The sequence below is a fragment of the Hyperolius riggenbachi genome, chromosome 2 (genome assembly GCF_040937935.1).
Source record: "Hyperolius riggenbachi isolate aHypRig1 chromosome 2, aHypRig1.pri, whole genome shotgun sequence".
NCBI lineage: Eukaryota > Metazoa > Chordata > Amphibia > Anura > Hyperoliidae > Hyperolius > Hyperolius riggenbachi.
In genome coordinates, this window is record NC_090647.1 from 120652348 (window position 1) to 120674872 (window position 22525).

At 45.1% G+C, this 22525-nt stretch overlaps 1 protein-coding gene across 2 annotated transcripts in view; it reads right to left on the reverse strand.

Moving 5' to 3' along the window:
- Positions 1–22525, reverse strand: part of TESPA1 (thymocyte expressed, positive selection associated 1) — a 137972-nt gene that overhangs the window by 89829 nt on the left and 25618 nt on the right. Inside the window, exon 1 of one of the 2 annotated variants that reach the window (XM_068267302.1) lies at positions 3853–3929. The exons of the other annotated variant lie outside the window; for it this stretch is intronic. The gene's annotated coding sequence lies outside the window, so the exon portion shown is untranslated. Of the gene's footprint in view, positions 1–3852; positions 3930–22525 lie in introns of those variants that run through there. 2 annotated transcript variants of the gene reach the window in all.

The following is a 22525-nucleotide window of genomic DNA, read 5'->3' on the forward strand; positions in this document are numbered from 1 at the left end:
GACAAGTACCTTCCAGTTTAGGTAGTGACAGGTGCCCCCCAGTTTAGATAGTGACAGGTGCTCCCTAGTTTAGGTAGTGACAGGTGCCCCCCAGTTTAGGTAGTGACAGGTGCCCCCCAGTGTAGGTAGTGACAGGTGTCCCCCATGTTTAGTGACAGGGACTCCCATTCACCATCAGTCCTCCCAGCAGCCAGCACGGTACCCCCATGGACATCGCGCTGCATATGTGCAAGTGATGTCACTTCTGTATATCAGTGTGGTGTCCACAAGGTCCTAGCGCCCGTACTCAGTGGTCGCTGGTTGATTTGGAGGTCTGACGCTGGCTGCTGGCACTCTGTCTAATACATTATAGGCATCGGTGACGGCCGGGGAAGCTGGGGGCGACGTTACATCCAAGGGGGGGTGTCCGTCCCATTTTGCCCCTATGTGCGGACGCCCATGCAAACCACAGTATCTAGAGCAGATCTAGAGCCACACTTTTTCAGTTTTCCACCTATTTCAAAAATTACAAATTGAAGATGATCTCCCAAGTAGAACCAACCTACAGATAACAGCCACGACTGCTGCACATGTGCAGCGGCAGTCCATCAGTGATTACCACAAGCTGTAAGGTCAGCTAGATGCATATCATAGAGTCCTCCTCAGTAAGCCTAATAGAACAGTGTTTGACCAAATAGAGTCACAATCTGATGCTTACAATATCACGCTCAGTGTTCTGCAAAATTGTAATCAGCAGTAGCACATAATGGGCTCAATTCTGGTAGCTGTGCGAGGCGAAGTAATCAGCAGTCGGGAAAATACCTCACACGTTATTATTTTTTTTTGCTTTGCCTAATTCTGGTACATTTTCCCACCTGCTGCTTATGGTCGCTAAATTAGTAAACAGTGAGGTATTTTCCCGACTGCTGGAAGAAGCCCCGGCCAGCCCGCCTCCTGAGGATCCCAGAGCTGAGGAGGGGGGCACAGCGCAGGAAGGGGGGAAAATGTGCAGAGCAGCGGGGAGGGGGGGAAGTTTCCCCTCCTCCCTCACCTTAGGGGCCCTCCCTTCCGCGCTCCCCCCTCCCTCCAAAAGTGCAGCCAGCCAGCGGCAGCAGCGACTCAGTGAGGAATCACTTACTGGCAGGATCATAGCAATAGCGCTGCATGCCGCTGGGCTGGTCTCCGTCTCCTCCACTGACCTATCATGCTCTCGCAGTACTTCCTGCGAGAGCGTGATAGGTCAGTGGAGGAGACGGAGCCCAGCCCATCGGCACGCAGCGCTATTGCTCTGATCATGCTGGTAAGCGATTTCTCGCTGCTGCCGCTGGCTGGCTGCACTTTTGGAGGGAGGGGGGAGCGCGGAAGGAGGGGCCCCTAAGGTGAGGGGGGGGGGAGGCTTTCCCCTCCCCGCTGCTCTGTGCACAATTTCCTCCCTTCCTGTGCCCCCCTCCTCAGCTCTGGGACCCCCACTAACTGGGGATATCTGCCGCCAATCTCGTCGCATTTGTGGGGAAATCTGCTGCCAATCTCGTTGCATTTGTGGGGAAATCTGCTGCCAATCTCGTTGCATTTGTGGGGAAATCTGCCAATCTCATTACATTTGTGGGGAAATCTGCCAATCTCGTTACATTTGTGGGGAAATCTGCTGCCAATCTTGTCGCATTTGTGGGAAAATCTGCTGCCAATCTCGTTACATTTGAGGGGAAATCTGCAAATCTCGTTATATTTGTGGGGAAATCTGCTGCCAATCTTGGCACATTTGTGGGGAAATCTGCTGCCAATCTCGTTGCATTTGTGGGGAAATCTGCTGCCAATCTTGTCGCATTTGTGGGGAAATCATAAGATTGCATTTGTGGGGAAATCTGCTGCCAATCTCATCGCATTTGTGGGGAAATCTGCTGCCAATAAGATTGTATTTGTGGGGATATCTGCTGCCAATCTGATTGCATTTTTTGGAGAATCTGCTATCACTCTAATTGAATTTTGTGGTGAAACTGCTGCAAATTTTTTTTTTGTTGGGGTGGGGGTGGGGGGCGGCCGGCCCTCCACCATGTGGTCTGGGAAAAAAACGGCCCTCCGAGCCCGCAAAAGTTGGACAGCACTGTTTTAGAGGATGGGGGTAGTGGGAGGTGGTAGGTCGGATCACTTTTAGAGGCTGGGATCGGGAGGGGGGGGTTTGGAACAAAAAACAAGCTGAAAAGGCTCCATGTTATGTGACAGATATCCCAATTCTGTCACAGCACTGCATTTATCATGTGGTAGAGGTAGGTCTAATTATGTGAGGTAAAAGACATGCAAACACGCACCTTATTTCACTTCAGAATTCAAATGTGTGGTATTTTACTACTAAATGCCACACACACATAGTAGAAAATTACCACATAAATTACCTCATGAAATTACACGAGGTAAAACTTTACTTAAACTACCAGAATTCAAAAGTTGATTTCCCTCATGAGGTAAACTCAATTTCATGAGGTAATTATTTACTAAACGCTACCAGAATTGAGCCCAATGCTTCTAGATGTATGGCTCCCCACCAAGCAACAACATAAACCCCTACACTGCTGTGCAAAACTTCAGCATACCATATTGCACTGAGATCATCCAAGTCACAGAGACAACGCGTACGTCACTGAGGTGGGTGGCATGTGATCTACACAGAAGTCCTTCGCAATCTACTGGTAGATCACAATCTACCCAATGGGCTCCCCTGGTGTAGAGGGTTAGGCTGTGGCACACTATAACTCCTATAGAAAGTGCTTATGTTTTTTTTTTTTTAAATAGAAAAAAAAACCTAGCAGATCCCTACTGGCCTGCTGCGGAAGAGGTAGAATGTGCCTGTACCACAGTGATCAGAGCTGCTGGTCTTTTTAGGTATTTATTTATTAGTCTGTATCTGGGCTCTTTCGAGGCAAACTACATTTTATCCCAAGGATCAGTTTTCTGATTAGGAAACGTATTGAAAGCTGTGCATGGTGTCACTACTGTGATATACGGCATTTTACAGCAATGTTTGCCCGTTGCCTTGGCTCTGCCAGTAAGCACAATCATCTCTATACATTTGTTAAATCACTAAACATCACCCTCATTAATGGCATATTATTCATTGCACACCAGCTCTCTCAAGCACATTTATTTAAAGGATAACTGAAGAGAGAGGGATATGGAAGCTGCCATGTTTATTTCCTTTCAAGCATTACCAGTTGCCTGGCTATCCTGCTGATCCTCTGCCTCTAATACTATTAGCCATAGACCCTGAACAAGCATGCAACAGATCAGGTGTTTCTGACATTATGGTCGGATCTTACAAGATTAGCTGCATGCTTGTTTCTGGTGTGATTCAGACAGTACTGCAGCCAGATAAACCAGTATGGCTGTCAGGCAACTGATATGGCTTAAAAGGAAATAAATATGGCAGCCTACATATACCTCTTACTTCAGCTGTCCTTCAACATCTCAAACAATTGAGCTGGCGTTCAATACAGGAAAACAATAATGTAGAGAAAATATAAATGTCCCTCCAATTGCCTTTCCTGTATGAACCTATAAAATATTTCTAGTCACATGACTAGGTGGTGAAGAATGAGTGTAATAGTGCTAGTCTGGCTGGTTGCAATCAGTTGATGGATGTGTCTGCAGCATCTCCGCATTGCCATTTCTTCTTCTTCAAGTTCAGTGCTGCTCTGCTAATTCCTGCATCTACCTGTGGCAGAACTCCCGCATATGTTAAAACAATTGAACATCATTACCTCCTCTGTGCTATTGTGTTCTGCACTAAATCTATACAAACTATATCATGTGCAATCCTGTAAGGTATGTCTTATGTCACCTATTCAAGGATTAAGTGTATGAGATATTAATATGACTCACCAAACCTTGTGTCAGCATACAGTATAATGAGAGCCACAGTCACACCAGCTGATGAACAGGCACAGGAAGCTGAGATAATGCTGTAACATTGGGTCTTAGCACAGCGACAGTTTACTTCTGGCACTCCCACTGCATGTCCTGTGTTTTATCACATGTGGCTTTGTTGGCTTAGTTTGTATTTCAACAAGTGCTGATGTTGTGAATTGCGTTTGTTATAGGATATAATAATACCACTGCTACCCTGCTGACGTAGACAACTGAGTTCTAAGACCTTCCAGCTAGCTCCGCCAAGCTTGATGGTTGCTTTGGTAACTATAAATAGTTTAGTCTTGGCTAGTGCTATAATTAAAGGACTAACGTCACACCCCAACATTTATTTAATAAATAAGCTACATGACAGTGGCATTATTATGCAGCAAAGGGCCCCACTGAAAATGTTATGTACGTACAAAAAGGGCATCTGGATAAAAGGGTGCGATAAGCAGTAATACTGTTTAAAAAATATTGTGTTGTATTTCGTTTACAAATAATGTTTTACAAATGTATAAATCATTAAATAATGTGTATGAAATCGGCAATTGTAAAAAATGTTAATCTTCCCTGTTTCAAAAGTGAAACTTATAATTACGTTTGCTAAAAAACGATAATATATGTTTAATCATTATAATTGTATATTATTGTGAATAAGCTTCATTTATCGTTTCTTCTTATAATAAAATCTGAAAATATTGTTTATATCGATGAAATAAATATAACTACCGTATATACTCGCATATAAGCCGACCCGCATATAAGCCGACCCCCCAACTTTTATCTAAAAAAACACGAAAAAATGATTGACCCGCATATAAGCCGAGGGTAGCAAATACGGCAGCTCCTGAGGTTTGTATGCACTAGAAGAAGCCAAGAGATTATGTGAAGATCCATAGAAACAGACACAAAACTGGTACCAAGTGTTAACTGACAAGACAGGACTGGACAGTTTGGCAGCTTTACACTTGTGCTTTTTAAAAAACATAAAACTAATCTATGTTCTCATCAATTTGAGATTATAAAGCATTCCTGAATCCTGATAGAAGAAATGTGTTTTGTGCACACAGGCTTGTGCAACAGCCACCTTCCACACACTACCCCCCCTGTATATAGCCCTGTCACACATTACCCTCCCCCCCCCCCTGTATATACCAACACTCCCTTTGTATTTTCTCTGCTACAAAGCTAATTTGATGTGTGCAAACCTGCAGGGGATCTGCCATTTGCAACTTCAGTGGTCTGCGGATTACCTTTGAAGGAGTGCGGGGCTGAGAGGGAGTCCAGGGCTCACAGCGGGAGTTTTCTCTGCAGGAGTGCCCGGTACACTGCCACCACAGAGTCTTGCACGGCTGAGAGGACGTTCGGGCCATCTGCAGTAGTCTGCTTGGCGGGTGTCCGGGGAAAGAAGAGCAGAGCGGCAGCATGTATAGCCGGGATCCGGGGAGAGTAGAGCGGCAGAGAGATCGGATGCGGGCGGTGGAGAGGAGAGCGGATTGGTCGATGCGGGAATCTTGCGCAGCTGAGAGGACGTTCGGGCCATCTGCAGTAGTCTGCTTGGCGGGTGTCCGGGGAGAGCAGAGCGGCAGCATGTATAGCCGGGATCACAGCAGGAGCGCTCTTCCGTGTTCGTAATCTCGCGCTTCCTGCTGTCTCTGCATTCTGTGTGCCCATTGGCTGGTAATAGCTTGTAATAGCCAATGGGCTCACAGGATGCAGAAACAGCAGGAAGCGCGAGATTACGAACACGGAAGAGCGCTCCTGCTGTGATCCCGGCTATACATGCTGCTGCTCTGCTCTCCCCGGACACCCGCCAAGCAGACTTCTGCAGATGGCCCGAACGTCCTCTCAGCTGCGCAAGATTCCCGCATCGACCAATCCGCTCTCCTCTCCACCGCCCGCATCCGATCTCTCTGCCGCTCTACTCTCCCCGGATCCCGGCTATACATGCTGCCGCTCTGCTCTTCTTTCCCCGGACACCCGCCAAGCAGACTACTGCAGATGGCCCGAACGTCCTCTCAGCCGCACAAGACTCCCGCATCCGACCAAAGCGATCTCCTCTCCACCGCCCGCATCCGATCTCTCTGCCGCTCTCTGTGCGCACACCTTCGGCCCGGTAAAGAATGCCACTGACGGGGTCAGTCCGCACCGCACACCCCTCACTGCAGAAAAAGGTTTGACAACTACTCAAATAGTGACGCGCATATAGGCCGAGGGGGTGACTTTTCAGCACATTTTTTGTGCTGAAAAATTCGGCCTATATGCGAGTATATACGGTATGTTCATAATGTGTTGTAAAACATTAGTAAGTTTTAGTAAAATTTTACTAAAACTTAACCTAACCCTACTCTCACACAGAAGCCTCCCTGTACCTATCCCTAACCCCTAGACCCCCCTGGTAGTGCCTAACCCTAACCACCCCCCTGGTAGTGCCTAACCCTAACCACCCCCCTGGTGGTGCCTAACCCTAACCACCCCCCTGGTGGTGCCTAACCCTAACCACCCCCCTGGTGGTGCCTAACCCTAACCACCCCCCTGGTGGTGCCTAACCCTAACCACCCCCCTGGTGGTGCCTAACCTTAACCACCCCCCTTACTGATCACTTTATTATGTGGACAATAATGTTTTACAAATAGTGACTGTAAAAAATATATTGCAATTTACCTTACATACTTATCACTTTATTTTGTGAATAATAATGTTTTACAAACCGTTAGAAATAAAATTTTAAACAATGTTTTAGTTACATACGATAAATATGTTTAGTATTTTTATAAAAGTTATTCGTCACGGGCGCCTTTTCTAAACTTAAATCATCACATGCGCAGTTATAAAACATTAAAAATCTCCGGGTACTGTTTGCAAAACGTTAATTATGTCCGGCGCCCTTTTTTCCTTTTCGGCGCCCATTAAACAATATTTATTATGGGAGTGAATGGCGGTACCCTTTTTGTCCACTAGCTACCGGCGCCATTTTTTCCTGTTTACAAAAATGTTACCCTGCCAGTCCCATTAGGACTGTATACAACAATTGAATGATACAGAGTGCAAAACCCTGCTCTGTTGCAAAAATCTTAAAAATAAATATATGTATACAATTAGGAAGTATGTTTCTTCCAGAGTAAAATGAGCCATAAATTACTTTCCTCCCATGTTGCTGTCACTTACAGTAGGCAGTAGAAATCTGACAGAACCGACAGGTTTTGGACTAGCTATGGATTCGACTCGGATTTTAGCCGTGATTACATGTACAATCTGTGATCACGGATTTGACGTTAATAGCAAAGCCCCCATACATGCTACAATCACCAAAATTGCATGAATTATAGAGGTGATCAGTGGCTACAACTTTAAAAAAAAATTCAAAAAGACCTAATAGTTTTTGAGAAAATCGTTTTTAAAGTTTCAAGTGAAAAACGTATACGTGATTAAAAACCGCCAAAACCTGCCGACTTTAGCGGTTAGTAGCAAAGCCCTCTTACATGATATAATAGCAAAGCCCCCTTACATAATATAATAGCAAAGCCCCCTTACATGATATAATAGCAAAGCCCCCTTACATGATATAATAGCAAAGCCCTCTTACATGATATAATAGCAAAGCCCCCTTACATGATATAATAGCAAAGCCCCCTTACATGATATAATAGCAAAGCCCTCTTACATGATATAATAGCAAAGCCCCCTTACATGATATAATAGCAAAGCCCTCTTACATGATATAATAGCAAAGCCCCCTTACATGATATAATAGCAAAGCCCCCTTACATGATATAATAGCAAAGCCCCCTTACATGATATAATAGCAAAGCCCCCTTACATGATATAAAATCAAAGCCCTCTTACATGATATAATAGCAAAGCCCCCTTACATGATATGATAGCAAAGCCCCCTTACATGATATAATAGCAAAGCCCTCTTACATGATATAATAGCAAAGCCCTCTTACATGATATAATAGCAAAGCCCCCTTACATGATATAATAGCAAAGCCCCCTTACATGATATAATAGCAAAGCCCTCTTACATGATATAATAGCAAAGCCCTCTTACATGATATAATAGCAAAGCCCCCTTACATGATATAATAGCAAAGCCCCCTTACATGATATAATAGCAAATCCCCCTTACATGATATAATAGCAAAGCCCCCTTACATGATATAATAGCAAAGCCCCCTTACATGATATAATAGCAAAGCCCCCTTACATGATATAATAGCAAAGCCCCCTTACATGATATAAACACCACATTTGCAGGATATGTTAAGTAGAACAGTGGGATCAAGCAGGAAAGTGTTTCAAAAGGTTTTTGAGAAAATGGATTTTAAAGTTTCAAAGGAAAAAAGTGTACATGTCAATGCGGTAAATACATTAACTGTCATTTACCACATTTAAATGTATACTATTTTCCTTTGAAACATTAAAGTCGGTTTTCTCAAAAACTAAAAGGTCTTTTTTAAAAAAAAATCCCCCTTGTTCCCACTGTTCTACTTAACATATCCTGCAAATTTGGTGTTTATAGCATGTAAGAGGGCTTTGTTATTAACCGCTACATTTGGCGGGTTTTGGCGGTGAAATACGGGCTGGATTTGGACCACGATCACGAGTGCACTCAGAACTCAATCCGTGATCGAGAGGGGATCACGAATTCGGATCACGATGTCGGATAGTGAAAAAATGCTTGTGGATACTTGTGAACCACGGCTATTCCGTGATCATGGGGTCATGATGAGCATCAGTGATGAGGAGCTCTTCAATTCATCTGAATTCATCTCTATTATACTCAAATAGAAAAGACACCCGTGTTGCTGCTAATGATCAGAACTTCAAGCCACATCAAATATAGACAATCTTTATTAGGTGCAAAACATTCTAAAAACAATTAAAAACAAACACATTTTTTTTTTGCAAATTACACTTGAAATAAGTCTACACGTTCAAAATGTAAACATATCAACAGGGATGAGGAAAAATGCTGATATTGTTTTCGCATTCATTTTCTCAAAAATAATGTAAAATCCGACTTTCGATTGAAGAAAATGTCATAGAAAATCATATTGCAATAAGTTTGGGATTTTTTTGCTACTTTGCATGCTAAAAATCTATTTTCACACTTTTTGTGAATTTTTACAGTAAAAATAGCGGATTTTCACGTTTTCCGTGAATGTTCACATCAGAAAGAAACATTCGTTTTCATATTGCGAAAATACATTGTATTGAAAATAACATTTTCAATGCGAAAATTCGCAAGCAATTCTGCATATCAAAAATAACATTATGAACCATTTACACAAGACAACAGTATAGCAATGAAAAACCCTCTTACGTGTGAGCTACATTGGTGTCTTCTGGAAATGGTTCATATTGTTATTTTTTATATGTTTACATTTTGAACTTTGTTGACTTATTTGTAGGGAATCCATCTGAAAATGGCGCCTGCGAATAATGGCGCTTGGTGTTCTCGCTAATCTGTTTGTCGCTTAACGCTATTTAACGTTAAAGCCTTATCGTTATTTAGCGTTACAGCCTTATCTTTATTTAACGTTAACACACAGAACCCTCTCTGTACCTATCCCTAACTCCTAACCCCCCCCTGGCGGTGCCTAACGCTAACCACCCCCCTGGTGGTGCCTAACCCTAAGACCGCCCTGGTGGTGCCTAACCCTAACCACCCTCCTGGAGGTGCCTAACCCTAAGCACCCCCTGGTGGTGCCTAACCCTAAGACCTCCCTGGTGGTGCCTAACCCTAAATCTCCCCTGGTGGTGCCTAACCCTAACCTTGACAGTGTTACATTAAATCCATTCAGCATTTTGCAGTTAAATAAGTTCTGCAGTTTGGCTTATGTAGGTTAGCTATTGATAAATAACGTTACTGTGCGCAATAACGTCTGCTGTTTGGTATATGAATGGCGCTATTGATAAATAACGTTACTGTGTGCCATTGTTCTTCTTTTTTCCCTGTGCGCCATTATTATGCAGTACTAACGATAAATAGTGATAAGCGTATCTTTTTAATGCGGCGCCATTTTTATGCGTAGGTGCTGTGCGCCATTATTCACTGATCCAATTTGTAGACTTATTTCAAGTGTAATTTGCAAACATCTTGCACCACCCTACACACTGTCTGCTCAACCCTCATGAAGCTATGTGTTTTTAATTGTTTTTAGATTGTTTTGAGCCTAATACAATTGTCTATATTTGAAGTCCGCTTGCAGTTCTAATTATTAGCACAAAAATGGACGTCTTTTCTCTTTGAATGTGATGGTTGTGGGACTTGTCCTTGGTGGCACTTATCAGTTTAGTTTGGCTCTTGTTTTAGAGTGTAGCTCTTCATCTGTGCCTACGATTTGTTTTGTTTCTATCTCCATGTGAAGTAATGATCAGAATTTATTTGGGTCTGGTATAACCTGGTTTTACCATGTTCTACAGCAGTCAGGGGTGAGCCTGGGGTGCCTGGCACCTGGGTGCAAGATTTTTTCTGGCACCTATGGGAGTGGTTAAATTAACCGCGCCCAACCACATAACCACACCCATGTCCTGCCTAATCACACCCACACCTTCCACCTCTTTACGCATGCATGTGATACCCCATTCTTACCCCTCTTCCATGAGCTTGCTCCTGGCTGGCTTTGGCTGCCTGCGAGTCTGCTAGTCTCTGGACTGACTCAGGCTGAGAGGCTCTGCGAGTGCGACGCAGTCACACACTGCGTACTTCTGGCTGCCTGCGGCCACCCTACTTCCGCTCGCTGTTGGCACCTCCCCCCACCAAGCCCAAGCGTGAGGTGGGCTGCCTGTATCTTTCCCGTTGCACCGCCAGCCAGTGTTGCCAACCTTTCACGTTATTTTTTTACTGACAAATACCTAAAAATTTACTGAGAAAAGATTTTTTACTGACAAAATCTCCACACTAAATGCACATAAGAGACAGCGTTTCACCAGTAAATGCACGTAATGACAGACAGCCTTTCATCAGTAAATGCACATGAGAGACAGCTTTTCCCCAGTAAATGCACATAAGAGACCACTTTTCCCTAGTAAATGCACATAAAAAGACCGCTTTTCCTTAGTAAATGCACATAAAAAGACCGCTTTTCACCAGTAAATGCACATAAAAAGACCGCTTTTCACCAGCAAATGCACATAAGAGACAGCTTTTCACCAGTAAATGCACATAATGACAAACAGCCAGTGTCCCCAGTATATGTAGCCAGCCTGGACCCCCGTTAGTGAGCGAGTGACAGGGAGATCCGTTAGTGAGCGAGTGACAGGGAGACCCGTTAGTGAGCGAGTGACAGGGAGACCCGTTAGTGAGCGAGTGACAGGGAGACCCGTTAGTGAGCGAGTGACAGGGAGACCCGTTAGTGAGCGAGTGACAGGGAGACCCGTTAGTGAGCGAGTGACAGGGAGACCCGTTAGTGAGCGAGTGACAGGGAGCCCCATTAGTGAGTGAGTGACAGGGAGCCCCATTAGTGAGTGAGTGACAGGGAGACCCGTTAGTGAGTGACAGGGAGCCCCATTAGTGAGTGACAGGGAGCGCCATTAGTGAGCGAGTGACAGGGAGCCCCATTAGTGAGTGAGTGACAGGGAGCCCCATTAGTGAGTGAGTGACAGGGAGCCCCATTAGTGAGCGAGTGACAGGGAGCGCCATTAGTGAGCGAGTGACAGGGAGCCCCATTGGTGAGCAAGTGACAGGGAGCACCATTAGTGAGCGAGTGACAGGGAGCCCCATTAGTGAGTGACAGGGAGCCCCATTAGTGAGTGACAGGGAGCCCCATTAGTGAGCGAGTGACAGGGAGCCCCATTAGTGAGTGAGTGACAGGGAGACCCGTTAGTGAGTGACAGGGAGCCCCATTAGTGAGTGAGTGACAGGGAGACCCGTTAGTGAGTGACAGGGAGCCCCATTAGTGAGTGACAGGGAGCGCCATTAGTGAGCGACAGGGAGCCCCATTAGTGAGTGACAGGGAGCCCCATTAGTGAGTGACAGGGAGCCCCATTGGTGAGCGAGTGACAGGGAGCCCCCCTCTAGCCGCCGCCGCCGCTCCCCCCCTTACCTGGCAGTGAGTCAGCCAGCACTCAACAGACCTCAAGATCAGCGGCGACCCGACCAGTAAGTGCGGGCGCCGGACGCACCCGCTCTATATGCGGAAGTGATGTCACTTCCGCATATCAGTGCGGGCGCTGGGTCCTAGCGCCCGCACTATTGGTCGCCGCCTGATTGAGGTCTGACGCAGCGGCGGCGGCGGCTACAGGGAGGGAGGAAGGGAGGGAGAGAGCGGCGGCCAGATGGGGTGAGCGGAGGCTGGGCAGCGCCTGTCGGAGACAGGCGCCTGGGTGCGATGCACCCGCAGCACCCGCCCAGGCTCGGCCCTGACAGCAGTATTTAACTGGCTGTAGATATGGAGAGGTAAATCATGAGTTAACACAGATAAGGAGAGATTATTCATGAGATAAAACAGGTAAGGCATTTGACTTACAAAACATTTATCATGTACCTTTCCTTGATTTTTTTTTCACCCTATGTAATTAACTTAGCTTTAATTAACTTTTAACTTAAATTACTGTATTTTTTGGACTATAAGACTCGCTTTTTCTCCCCCAAAAGTGGGGGAAATAAATCGCTGCATCTTATAGTCCGAAAGCAGGGAGTTCCTGACTTGTGAATGCCTGCCAATACAAACTTCCAACCCGTAGCAATGTCGGGGACTCCCTGTACTGTGTCCATGCAGAGGACACAGGGGGACAAATGGAGGACAAAGGGAGACACAAAGGGGCATAGAGGAGGGCACAACGAGGACAGAGGTGGACACATGGGGGACACAGGAGGACAAAAGAGGTACAAGGAGGCATGAGGTACATAATCCACAAGATTCCCCTTCACCATGGATGCACCAGTTTTAGGATACATCATTTTTTCCCCTGGTTTTTGACCTCTAAACCTTGGTGCGTCTTATAGTCCAAAAAATACGGTAACTTTATTTTCACACGTTGAGTGCTTAATAGATTCATATAGATAAGGGGAGAAGCAGATAAGGTGAGATAACTCATGAATAAAAGTTTTGTGAAGATTATTCCTGGGATAAAAGGATAAGAGATAATTTATGAGCTTTGTTGTGAATCAACCCTTATGTCATAACTCACAATTTACGTTCTTATGTGTTTATCTCATGAATTATCTCAACATGAGATAAAAATAAGTAAGGTAAGATATGGGGAAACCGTCCCCATAGTGCGATATGTGTGTTGCCTTGCCTATGTGTATGTGTAATGTATAATAAAGCCTTGTCTGAAGTTGTTGCCAAGTTTGGCAACTGATTATCACTTTCTTCAAAGGTGACGAGATTCATTTCTCAGTTAATACCCTAAGCTGATAATAGAACATTAATGAGGTACTTCTTATTTCAGCGCATTGAGCAGGTAATTTATAAAGCAAGCTCTACTGTACTGTAATATTTTGGTGTGATTTTTTGAAGCGGATTCTAAATCGCCAAAGTACTCCATTTTTCCCCGCAATTCTAGAGAAATTGCGATTTTGCCCTTATTGGCATAAATTGGCGATCGGCCTGCAATTGCAACCCTGCTGTGGGCTCACTCCCATAGCCTTTCAGTAGCAAAGGGCTTTTAGGTACTGCCGAGATTCCTAGAAAGCTTAAAGGTACCCATACACTGAGCCGATTGGCGGCCGATCTGTCGATTGAGATCGATCGATCGCAAATCAATTGACCAATCAATCGATTTGAGGCCGATTTTGATCGATTTCAATCGATCTGTCATGCTGGAAAATCTAGGTCGATCTGTTGAGATTGCTTATCATTTTACATTGGACCTAATGGAAATCTGATGGCAAAAAAATGCCATCAAATCGATTTTCAATAGATTTCATACTGAAATCTATTGGAAATCTGTTCCTAGTAAAAAATGTTCCTAAACACATCAGATAGATCAGAAATCTATCTGATGATCTATCTGCTGCTAATCTAACGAGTGTATGGCCACGCTACTGAAAGCGAAACTAAACTCTTGCACAGGGCAGAAGGAAACCAGATATGAGCCTTGTGCGTATTTAGAGAGTTCAGCTTGTCTAATTCCCCCTCATCTGTGACTAATCGCAATTGTAATTTGATCTTTTGGTGGTGTCAGGTTCAGGAATCAACACAACAGAGCAGCTAATTTGTAGACACAGGATGTTAACCCTACATCTGCTTCCATGAAAGCAGGAAGTAAACACACTGCATATTTATTGCAGAATTTGTATCAGCTGTATCAAAGAAATGTTTTTCTTAAAAAGTTAATTTGCTGTTGAATAGTTCAGAAAGGGCACTAGTGGGCGCCAGACCTAATACATCGCCGCTGTAAACTCAGCTCTGTGAATACATAAAGCTGGACATATTTAGTGACATGGAAACAATTGCTAGTGGCTTTTACAAACAACAATGCATAACAAAGAATCTTCAAAGGCAAAACCTTCTCACACCCATACATACTGTATATTCTTTGGCTGCTCTGATTAGTTAGGTCATCAGTTCTGCAGATATTGCATAAGGGGAATGCATTGTGGTAGGGCATAGTCATCCTATCTAAAACATTTCTGACTTGTTTTTTCTTATGTAGCAATAAAGGCGGTTTCAGGGAAACCAATAGAAAGAGGAAAAATGGGTGTATGAAATGATGAAAAAGAGACAAGTTACCCTGTGAGTCAGTGCATTGTTACCAGTACTGATGATGCTCTGGCAGCACTTAGGATTGACACACATCACACATATCAGGTCAAACGTGAATAACTAAATAAAAATGGAGAGTAATGCACAAAGCGAGACTAAACCAAAGCTAGAAAAGCATGAAATTGGCAAAAAATCTTCACTTTATTATATCAAAAATATGATAAAATTGACAACTGGATATCAGGAAAACATCAAAACCCACCCACCCACCAATAAAACCCACAAGACCAAGGAGCGAGGACCCAAATATTCAGTGGTGATACTGGTTGAATGGATGTGGCTATAGGGCCAACACAGGATGTCACTATGTATTGACATGGAAGAGGTGCTAAATGCAGTCCTATGGCAGTAACAGGCGCCCTGTAGCAATGTAATCACTGGATTAGCAGGATAAAGTGGGAGTCCCACTCGCAGACTCCCAAACTGTATAGGTTATGCAGGATGAACAGGGCGTACTGATTCTGAGTAACAGAGGAGAGGGCGGCAGATGAAAGGCAAGCGGGTATGCAAGCTGAAAGCTGCGGATAAACATGCATGTGGCACAAAGAGTTCCAATAGAGGCAATGTTCGCCCATAAGCCCGTCAAGCAGCCCAAACGTAACTCACAGTTCCTAAGCCTGCCCGTGTCCTCCTCAGAAGTGTTCCATTCCGTGCGTGGTAATGAGTTGTGTTGATCAGAAGCTGCACTGGATGCGGGACGCCAGCTCGCCAGGGAAGAAAGTCCTGCGGGCGTTTAGGTATCCCTCCGCGCAGACAATTCCTTGTGTTGCTCAATCAACAAGTTCACATGAGATGCGTAGTGGGTCCTGAAGCTCCACCCACCGACCGGTTTCGCGCATGTGCGCTTCCTCAGGGTGTGATCACGTCATGGCTACAAGGCACGTTATATACCCTGACTCAAATGAACCTAATTGAAAACTGAGTGAATGCAAATTGTAAAGTAACTTATAAAGTAAAGCAGGTGCAGAGCGACAATCGCCCCAGCAAGGGAACTGGAAGGCAGGACTCGCAAAAAACAATAGTGAAGGGTCGCAAAACATAATGACCTTGGACGCATACATACCAAATCAATTAAATGGTGCATGCATTGGTAGGTTTAATTTTTTTGGATTAAGAGTCCTACCACAGAGCGAGCAAGGGCTGTCCACAGCTCCACTAGATGGCAACTATCAGAGAGGATTGGTTTAAGATGATCAAGACCTGTGGTTTTACTATAACCACTAAAAATAATGATCATTATGAGTCATTACCAATGCCCATACAACTCGCCATCAAGTTCCCCCATACTAATCTATCTAGGGAGGGGAGGGAGGAAACAGAGGCAGGACCAAAGTTGAGGTGAGTGCGGGTGGCTTAGAAGGGCCTCACAAAAAACATTGTAGCCCAAAGTCTATATTGTGCCCAATTGGGGCCAAAGTTCGAAGCTTAAAAATCCAACTACACTCCCTCTGTTTGAGAATCCTGTCAAAGTCCCCCCTCCGGGAGGAAATGTTAAGTTGATAGATTCCCTTGACCTTCGAACCCACAAGATCGCCTCCATGATAATCCTTATAGTGCTGTGCGAGGGGGGTTGTATATTCCTCCGATCTTGCGTTGCGCATATGCTCACCGATCCTCGCCCGCAAGGGACGCGTCGTTTTCCCTATATAATGCATATTGCAAGGACAAGTGAGCATATACACAACCCCCTCAGTAGCACAATTAATGAAGGCCTCTATCCGGTAGGTTCTCTGGCCAAGGGAATCCACAAAAATTGCAGTGCGGTCCACCAAAGGGCATACCTGACAACCACCACACCGATACATACCACTGGGGGTGGCCTTACCAAGCCACGTAACTGTGGTACTTCTTTTGAATTCACTCTGAACCAGGTGGTTCTTTAGAGACATGGCTCTCTTGGCAGCAAGGTGAGGATAATCGCCAACTAAGGCTTTTATCTCCTCTGAGGCTGTCAAAACCGGCCAATGTCTAGTTAAAATTTATTTTAAGGACCCCCAGTGGCTGCCATAGGGGGTGGGAATCCTAAGGACTGACTCCCTCCGAGAGTCCCTACATTCAGAACCTCCCTCTCGTCTACTATTGAGCAATTGCTTTCTCTCCAATTCCCATGCTCTCTTTAGGGCCCTCTTAAGAGTCTTGTGGGGATAGCCTCTCTCTCTAAAACGGAGATACATCTCTTTTGACTCTTTAGCAAAGGTCTCATCCGAACCACAGTTCCTCCTTAAACGCTGGAATTCACCAATGGGAATGGACCTAATTTGATGCTGGGGATGACAACTTGTGGCATGTAAGACGGTATTCCCAGCTGTTGGTTTTCTATAGCTGGAGGAAACCAGTCTGTTCTCAATCAGGTCAATTCTAAGATCCAGAAAATTTAGTCCCACATCACTCACATCAAAGGTGAGCTTGATGTTAAAGGGATTCTCATTTAAATCTCCGAGAAAAGACTGGAGTTCTCTCAAGCTCCCTGTCCATACCATCATGATGTCATCAATGTATCTTATCCACAGGGGGGCGTGCTCCTGCCACAGCGGATGTTGGTACACCACCTTGCGCTCCCAATAGCCCAGGTGTAAATTCGCATAGGCAGGAGCACATGCCGCCCCCATGGATGTACCCCGTATCTGATGATAAAATTGCCCATCAAATAAAAAACAATTAAATCCAAGAATGAATTCCAGCATTTCCGCCACAAACTCATTGTGACAGCGGTACCCGGGATATGCGTCTCGAAGGAAGAAGCGGGTGGCCCCGACACCCTTCCCATGCGGGATCGAAGTGTACAACGATTCCACATCGATCCCCACGAGAAGGAAGCCGGGGGGCACCACAACCCCCTCAATCACGCCAAGAACTTCCGTGGTGTCACGTACATAGGAGGGTAGGTGGACCACAAGGTCCTTTAACTTCTGATCCACAAATTTGCCAACTCTCTCCAAGGGGCCATTAACAGCTGAGATTATGGGGCGCCCAGGGGGGCTGACCAAATTTTTATGTACTTTTGGTAATATATAGATCGTGGGAATGGTGTATTCAGTAATCACCATATATTCCCACTCTTCTTTGGTCAGAACCCCCTGGTCGTATCCCGAATCTAACAGTGAGTTAAGATTTGTCTTAATAAGTTCAAATGGATTATGTTTAAGTTTCCTATATGTCTCGGAGTCTGAGAGCTGGCGTTTAATTTCCCCCAGATAGTCGTCCTCTTTCAGGAGGACTACATTGCCCCCCTTGTCACTTGGCTTGATCACCAATTTGGGAGCACTTTTTAATTCACTTAGTGCTTGTCTCTCAAGTGTGGAGACATTTTGGACAGGGGGGGCAATGTTCCAGTTTACATCTCTGAGGTCACTCTCAACCAGCTCAAGGAATACCGAGACATATTTATTGGCAGTGGTTGAGGGCATAAATTTGGATCTTAATTTAAGAGTTGTAAAGGAGGGCACACCAGTTTCACTCGGTTCGTCGTCCTCCACCATGCAGTCTCCGAGCCCATCCTTTAAAGATTCCAGCTCCACTATGGACCTCCTGTCAATGGCAGAGGGGGCCAAGGAGCTCTGCAAGGTCTGAGATTGATCCCTTGATTGCCCAAACATGAGTTTTAATAAAAGTCTCCTCAGAAATAACACAATATCCTTGTAGGCCACAAACTCGTCTCCCAAAGCAGTCGGGACAAAGCTGAGCCCTTTTTCCAGAAGATTAACATGTCTGGGTTCAAGGACAAAATCAGAGAGATTAATAATGTTATTTTTTATTTGCTTCGGGAATTGCCCGATGACTGCTGGCGACTGGACTGACTCCGCGTTCGCCTGATGTCCTCCTCCACACTCGAATCCGAAGATTCGATCAGTTCCCTGTTTTTTGAATCTTTAGGGGCAGATGCAATGGATCTATTGGCTCTGTCTGGTCTTTTTTCAATATTTTGGGAATGCTGATTTTTCTTTTTCTTTTCTTGCTCTTTGTCACTAGCAAAGGTCACCGACTTCACACTATCTGGAGATGCTGGGGGACTGTCGGGCTTATTTGGGGGTCTCCTAGGGCCCTTCCTACCTCGACTTCTCGACCTTCCTCTCCCACTATGAGGGACCCTAGGGTCAAATGCTGTTTCCTCATTCCATCTTTCTCGGTCTTTCTGGAATTTTAGAGATTTGGTTTTTTTAACATTATCTCGGAGCTTCTCTATATAAGTTCTCAAAGAGTCATTAAGTTTTTTGAAGTCCAGATGGTCTTGATGTTGATTAAAGGTATTGACACTTTCAACAACTGCTGAGTTAAGCTCACACAGCTGTGCCTTTTCCTCATCAATGACCATCTGTACATTCTCCAAACCTCTTTCCCTCATCTTGGTCCTCCATTTAGGGAGAAATCTATCAGTTAGGAGATTCTCTGCAGGTCTAGTTCTATCCTGCAGACCATTAGAGTTGGGCCGAACGGTTGGCCTGCGAACGGTTCGATGCGAACTTCAGTGGTTTGCGTTCGCGTCCCGCAGGCGAACTTTTGCGGAAGTTCGGTTCGCCCCATAATGCACCATGAGGGTCAACTTTGACCCTCTACATCACAGTCAGCAGGCCCAGTGTAGCCAATTAGGCTACACTAGCCCCTGGAGCCACTCCCCCCCTACTAAAAGGCAGGCAGCGGCGACCATTACGGTCACTCGTGTGCCTGCATTAGTGAGAGTAGGGCGAGCTGCTGCACACTCTCTCTCATAGGGAAAGATTAGTTAGGCTTAGCTTGTCCCTGGCTGCATACCTGTTCTGTGAACCCACCACTGCATACCTGTTCTGTGAACCCACCACTGCATACCTGTTCTGTGAACCCACCACTGCATACCTGTTCTGTGAACCCACCACTGCATACCTGTTCTGTGAACCCACCACTGCATACCTGTTCTGTGAACCCACCACTGCATACCTGTTCTGTGAACCCACCACTGCATACCTGTTCTGTGAACCCACCACTGCATACCTGTTCTGTGAACCCACCACTGCATAACTGTTCAGTGAACCTGCCACTGCATACCTGTACTGTTCAGTGAACCCGCCACTGCATACCTGTTCTGTTCAGTGAACCCGCCACTGTATACCTGTTCTGTTCAGTGAACCCACCACTGCATACCTGTTCTGTTCAGTGAACCCGCCACTGTATACCTGTTCTGTTCAGTGAACTCGCCACTGCATACCTGTTCTGTTCAGTGAACCCGCCACTGTATACCTGTTCTGTTCAGTGAACAGTTTGGTGTGTCAGTGTGAAGCAGTACCTTAATTACACTACCTGATTGATGTATACACATGCAAGATGTTTTAAAGCACTTTAGGCCTGTCATTTAGCATTCAATATGATTTCTGCCCTTAAAACGCTGCTTTGCGCCAAATCCAGATTTTTCCTGGGGACTTTTGCCGTGTATCCCACTCCGCCATGCCCCCCTCCAGGTGTTAGACCCCTTGAAACATCTTTTCCATCACTTTTGTGGCCAGCATAATTTTTTTTTTTCAAAGTTCGCATCCCCATTGAAGTCTATTGCGGTTCGCGAACTTTAACGCGAACCGAACCTTTCGCGAAAGTTCGCGAACCCAGTTCGCGAACCTAAAATCGGAGGTTCGGCCCAACTCTAGAGACCATCTGGCACTATGCCTACTCTGTGGTAGGACTCCAAAAACCGCATGTTCCATGTGCGTTTGACCTGCTTGGACAAAAGGTTACAATGTTTCCTAAAAAGATCAGCAAGATTCACCTTACCTTCACAATCAGCACCCTGCACCATAGCTGTTTCTGCATCACTTTCAGAGTCATAGGTAACAACGTAAGCCATGACGTAATAAATCGGGATAAAAATGTGTATAAAAGTGGGTTGGGGGGTTGAGAATTATTATCCTAACATCTAGATGCACCAAAAGGATCAAAAATCCGGGGCGTATACAGTAAATAAAAATGGAGAGTAATGCACAAAGCGAGACTAAACCAAAGCTAGAAAAGCATGAAATTGGCAAAAAATCTTCACTTTATTATATCAAAAATATGATAAAATTGATAACTGGATATCAGGAAAACATCAAAACCCACCCACCCACCAATAAAACCCACAAGACCAAGGAGCGAGGACCCAAATATTCAGTGGTGATACTGGTTGAATGGATGTGGCTATAGGGCCAACACAGGATGTCACTATGTATTGACACGGAAGAGGTGCTAAATGCAGTCCTATGGCAGTAACAGGCGCCCTGTAGCAATGTAATCACTGGATTAGCAGGATAAAGTGGTAGTCCCACTCGCAGACTCCCAAACTGTATAGGTTATGCAGGATGAACAGGGCGTACTGATTCTGAGTAACAGAGGAGAGGGCGGCAGATGAAAGGCAAGCGGGTATGCAAGCTGAAAGCTGCGGATAAACATGCATGTGGCACAAAGAGTTCCAATAGAGGCAATGTTCGCCCATAAGCCCGTCAAGCAGCCCAAACGTAACTCACAGTTCCTAAGCCTGCCCGTGTCCTCCTCAGAAGTGTTCCATTCCGTGCGTGGTAATGAGTTGTGTTGATCAGAAGCTGCACTGGATGCGGGACGCCAGCTCGCCAGGGAAGAAAGTCCTGCGGGCGTTTAGGTATCCCTCCGCGCAGACAATTCCTTGTGTTGCTCAATCAACAAGTTCACATGAGATGCGTAGTGGGTCCTCAAGCTCCACCCACCGACCGGTTTCGCGCATGCGCGCTTCCTCAGGGTGTGATCACGTCATGGCTACAAGGCACGTTATATACCCTGACTCAAATGAACCTAATTGAAAACGGAGTGAATGCAAACGTGAATAACTACACTGTGCTGCCAAGCAAGAAAAGAATGTTATCAATAGTCACCACATTGTATACTACAGAGGAGCTAATAACACAAGAAACAGGCTCAGGATTGAACATTGATGGGGTTATTCCTAACCATTCATTTACAATGTGGTTGACATAAAGATGCCGCAGCACATAGAAGCGGTTAATTAGGGTGCCGGGGGGGGGGGGGGGCTTTGCCGCAGAAGTTTGGGCGCCGCCATAGGTGCCCATGGTAAAAGCTGCGATTAGCAGCTACACAAGGTATTTTGGGTACTGATGGCACCAGATGAGGCAGCAAGCAGCCCCTACAGGAAAATTAATAGCGAATACTAGCTACAAAATCAGCCCCAACAAAAAATGGGGCTAATATGCTAATAGCAACCGCACTGGGCTTACCGTTAGGAGTAAGTGGGGATGATTAGTGTTAGCTGTAGGTAGGCGACTGTTAATGTTAGGACTAAGTGATGATAATTTCATCCCAATTGGTAGCTGATACCCCTTTCCCATGAGAAATCTTTACCTTTTCTCAAATAGATCACCAGGAGGGTCATTGTGGCTGATATTGTGGTGAAACCCCTCCCACAGTGTGATGTCAGGACCTAGGTTCTGACAGTTTCCTGCCTGTGAGCCTTGTTGCATTGTGGGAAATAACAGCTTTTTCCAACAGACAAGCAACAAATATCTCCCCCTGTGCATATGCATATATATATATATAACTTTTAGCCTATTGCATTGTTAGGGGGTGTGGTTATAGATAGTGGCAATTGGTGCTGTCTGGTTATTTTCATGTCTGCCAGTAGTAAAGATGATGACATGCAGGCTGATTGTGGAACAGACAATATGAACTAATTACATAGTGGATATCAATCATTTCGTGATCTCTCTTCTATTTTTTTAACTTCTCACTTTGCAATGGATTGACTTATTTTTTTTCCCTTTTCACTAAAATTCTTCTTCAACTGGCTGGTCACAATCAGCTTACACAGGAAATAAACGTGAGGTATGACCAGAGAAGTACAAATCAGTCATCTAACAGATTAATCGTGTGTTTTCCCATGTATCCTCATTGTAGGAGAAATTCCCCTAGAAGGATCAATCATCTCTACTGCTTAC